The sequence below is a fragment of the Quercus suber genome, unplaced genomic scaffold, assembly GCF_002906115.3.
Source record: "Quercus suber isolate HL8 unplaced genomic scaffold, Cork oak 2.0 scaffold_54, whole genome shotgun sequence".
NCBI lineage: Eukaryota > Viridiplantae > Streptophyta > Magnoliopsida > Fagales > Fagaceae > Quercus > Quercus suber.
In genome coordinates, this window is record NW_027069519.1 from 1,988,635 (window position 1) to 1,993,325 (window position 4,691).

Consider the following 4,691-nt stretch of genomic DNA (forward strand, 5'->3'; position numbering starts at 1 on the left):
ACAGGCCCCCCCCCCCCCCCCCCCCCCTTCACTTCCATATTTAACCCCTATTACCCTTCTCCAAAAAGTATCTCTCTCAGTCCCAAATCTCCATAACCATTTTCCCAACAAAAATTCATTAAAGCATCTCAAATTTTTGATCCCCAACCCCCCAAACTGAATAGGAGAGCATACTGTAGACAAATTTACCAGATGAGTTTTCAAATCATCTTCCATACCACTCCAAATAAAATTTCGTTGGAGTTGTTCTAAACAATTTGCAACATCCACTAGAATAGGGAAGAGAGAGAAAATAAATCGGCAAGTTAGATAAAGTACTTTTTATTAGGGTAACTTTACCTCCTTTAGAGAAATACAACTGTTTCCAACTTGATAATTTCCTTTCCAACTCAATAATTGGATTCCAAATTGAACTATCTTTAAATTTTTCATCCAAAGGAAGACCTAAATACTTCATAGGAAAGGAAGCCTGCTTGCACCCCAAAATATCAACCAGTAGATCCATATCTGGAACCACGCCAACAAGGACTAATTCAGATTTACCCATTTTTATTTTTAATCTTGAAACAATCTTAAACCATTGTTAAATCAAACGCAGAAATAAAATCTGGTCAAGATAAGTATCACACATGATCAATATCTCATCTGCAAAAAGGAGGGTCACTTGTAAATGATTACCTGTGGAGATACCCACGCTTAAACCAAATATACAACCATCCCTCACTGCCTTATCCAACATTCTGCTAAAAGCCTCCATGACTAACACAAACAAATATAAATACCGGTAAAAAAAAATTGGGTGGGGGTGGGATATTTTAAGATAGGGTGCCTCAACCAATCAACAGCAATGCATTTTCATATTTTTCACATCATCGCTTTTTTTTTCCTTTATTTCCCCCTTTAGCAATCAATTTTTATATCCTTTTATATCACCAGCTACAGTCTCAATATCTATGAAAGTAAAATCACATAAGGTCAAGTAGATTATAACCAAACAGGAATTGATATGTCCTACATATAAGTAGCTAACAACATTTTATCAGAAGATCACATTATATAAAACATGGCACAAATTGAACTAAACCAGATAAACAAACTCAACACATGATGTCACAAAGGGAACTTAAACAAGAACTCACAATAAAAGCATGAGGCCCACCTCTAGAAGAGCAATTTTTTTGAAAAGTTAGAAGAGCAAACTAATAAACGTAAAAACAAGAAACAAATTTAGATCAGCACCTAAATAAACAATATGCAGGATTACAATATCTTCCAAGACTACCAAGAAGAATTTAAAAGGGGAGGCACTTGCATGAGAATCAAAATTAATGCTAGTAGGTTCTGTAATTACCTCTATGTCCTCACAACTTGCATCTGATGGCATAATACTCTCAATAGTATCATCTAAGCTGACGACCGCTTGCAATTCAGACGCACGTTGCTGCAAATCTGTAGAGTGGGAAGCTGATAATTCTTCAACCGAAAATTGACACTACATCAAGAAAAAGAGTTACTAATCTAGAAATTCATTTGCAGAGTATCATAATATAATAGCAGTGCCAGATTTTTTATAATAATTAAGAAAAGTAATGTATTCACAAACAACAGATGCAAGGATGCCCTAGCATATAGTGGAATTTGGTATGAAAACTAAAATTTAGAAGTTACATATAGAAGTTAGGGCAACCCAGCAGACGCCCGATCACAGTAAAAAGTGAGCAAGGATTAGTTAGGGAGTTTCCTACTAATGATCAAAATATGAGCTATTGTGGTTCAAAGAGAGAAAGAGAGAGAGAGAGGAGACTTGGTGGCACAGTGAGAAAGTCCAAGCAGCAGTATAGAAGCCTACCTAGATGTAGAGACAATGCCTTATAGAAAATTATAGTGATAAACAAGGAAGCAAAAAAGACGCTCCAAGAGGCTAGATTTAAGGCCTATGATTAATTATGTAGCTATTTGGATATTTATAAACTTGCTAGGACAAGTACAATGAAAATGAGACTTGATCTATGTCAACATTTAAGATGAAGATCAAAAAGTGGTTGAAAAGGAAGAGGAGATTAAAGAGCTATTCTGATAAACTTTTTAATGGAAGCCATACAAGAAAGTAGGCCAAATTGAGTAATCCAATTGAGGATAGTAAAAAAGAACAATGGAAACATTCAAAACTGTACAAAAAAAGATGGAATTAAGCTTATGAATCATAATATTAAACAATGGGAGAAAGTGATTGAATATGAGTCAAGACATGAGACAACAATAAAGAGAAACTAAATGTATGGTTTTTATTGTCCAAGCAGCAGTATAGAAGCCTACCTAGATGTAGAGACAATGCCTTATAGAAAATTATAGTGATAAACAAGGAAGCAAAAAAGACGCTCCAAGAGGCTAGATTTAAGGCCTATGATTAATTATGTAGCTATTTGGATATTTATAAACTTGCTAGGACAAGTACAATGAAAATGAGACTTGATCTATGTCAACATTTAAGATGAAGATCAAAAAGTGGTTGAAAAGGAAGAGGAGATTAAAGAGCTATTCTGATAAACTTTTTAATGGAAGCCATACAAGAAAGTAGGCCAAATTGAGTAATCCAATTGAGGATAGTAAAAAAGAACAATGGAAACATTCAAAACTGTACAAAAAAAGATGGAATTAAGCTTATGAATCATAATATTAAACAATGGGAGAAAGTGATTGAATATGAGTCAAGACATGAGACAACAATAAAGAGAAACTAAATGTATGGTTTTTATTGATCTAGAAAAAGCAGATGACAGAGTACCTGGAGAGATTATATGTCGTGAAGTTTAGAAAAGAAAAGACTCCATCTAAAATAGTGATTAAGGATATGTATAATGAAGTTTCCTGTCACAGATGCTATTTCACATACCTCAGGTAACATATCCACTTTTCTCCCAGATGCTATTTCAAATGCATATATTTTCATGAGTTTTGTATCTGCATATGCCTTCAAAAGAAGGGGAAAATAATTTTCCAGTTAACTAAAAAATGTAAAAGAAGATGAGGCAGAAGTTCTTTGACGAAATTTGTAAAGTGCTTATAGATAAATCAATTTCCTTCTCAAATGTGTCATAAAAATTTATACCTAGCATTGATATTGATTATTGAGCTTAAATGCATTTCTTCACTATTAATAATCACAATTACTCCCAAAGAATAAGAACAAAATACCTGATGAAAAATATAACAAATTGGTATTTAATTATTAGTTTTGACAATCACTTCCTAAACTTCAGCTATATTCTCAAATCATGTTTTATTTTATTAAGTACAAGTAATTAATGATCCGATTGCAAACGTTGATCTTACAAAAAAAAGATGTAATCTGAGCTTTTTCTAAGAAATTCAATTGTAGAGTACTCAATTGCTTGAAATCATCACCAACCTAGGGCCGCCATCACACCACCAAATCCACGGGCCACGGCTGATGTACCATGGGCAGGGGTGGTGAAATGACGAAGGAGGACAAGGGTTGTGTCTGGAGGAAGTGAAGAAATGGGGGAATGGGAAGTGGAAATTGGGGATTTAGGAGGGGCGTTTTGGGGTTTTGCAATTTTATATATCTTTGAGAAGAGAAGAAGATGAAGACGATGAGAGAAACGGTGGTTCTTCTCTGTCCATTTGCTTCTCTCTGATTTCTTTGTTTATTATTATTATTTTTATGTTGTGGGGTTTTGAATTTTCTTGCAAAGAGTTTTTAGTGGTTTGTCTGATTTGTGAAGAAGTTCGTGATAGAGTAACGGTAGAGATGGGTTTGTTGTTTTCCTCTGAATACTGAGGTTTTTCAAAACTAGGATTGTTTTCTTATTTTGCAGCGGTGATTTCTTATCCTCTCACAGTGGGGTTGTACGGTTTGATTTCTTGTCTTCTTTTTAATTTTACTTGATCTAGCTACAGAGTTGTTGTACACAAATGGTCTTTTTTTTCTTTTGCCTCTCTCTTGTGGCTCTCTCTCTCTCTCTCTCTCTCAAGCTCTTCTCTCTCTTCCCTCTCCTCTTGATATGGCTGTGGTGGTAATGGTAGTTCTTGATTTTGGTTGTGGTGGTGGTTTGCTGTTTGATTTTGTCTGTGGTTTTTTTTTCTTCGTGGGTTGTGATTGTCAAAGTGGTGGCTGTGGCTGGAGGAGGTGGTTGCTAAAGTTTTGTGGTGGATTTTTTTTTTTTTAATCGAAGTTGATATTGGATGTACTATAAAACAGTGGGTTAAAATAGATAAAGTGAATTTTTGATATGAAAACTAAAAATTTTAGCTTCGTCAATGCTAATACTTCAAACTGTTATAGATAGCTATTTATTGTAGCTAGAAGGTATATGTTTTTAGATTTAGCAACTTTGATGCAGTGAGTTTTTTTTGCTTTTGGTGCTAAAATAGCAATTTAGCAATTTTATGAGTTTTTGATGTGAATGCTTTTAGAAGCTGTATAAAAATTTAATTTGATGTGCCTTGCAGAGTTTTTGGTCATAAACTTATAATTTATAAATATAATTTTTTAAACATAATAGAAATATAATTTATTTGTGTGTGAATTTTCAAAATCAAATTGTTGAATTTTATGTTATTTATATTTTTAACATGCATATCAAATTAAAATTAAAGTAGTTGTTTTAGTTTTTCTTTGGCTTATACAATTTTTTATATATATTTTCTATGTTTTGATATTAGGGGGA

General features: G+C 33.5%; 1 non-coding gene across 2 annotated transcripts; it reads right to left on the minus strand.

Annotated features, from left to right (window-relative positions):
* Positions 1-675: 675 nt before the first annotated feature.
* Positions 676-4,088, minus strand: LOC111997828 (uncharacterized). Of its 2 annotated transcripts, none has more exons than XR_010628530.1 (4): positions 3,334-4,088; positions 2,894-2,971; positions 1,352-1,492; positions 676-759 (listed from the first exon to the last, which is right to left on the minus strand). It is a non-coding gene; the product is annotated as an uncharacterized LOC111997828 (transcript). The 2 variants fall into 2 exon arrangements; XR_010628531.1 differs by having other exon boundaries at positions 3,410-4,083.
* Between the last annotated feature and the right edge of the window lie 603 nt (positions 4,089-4,691).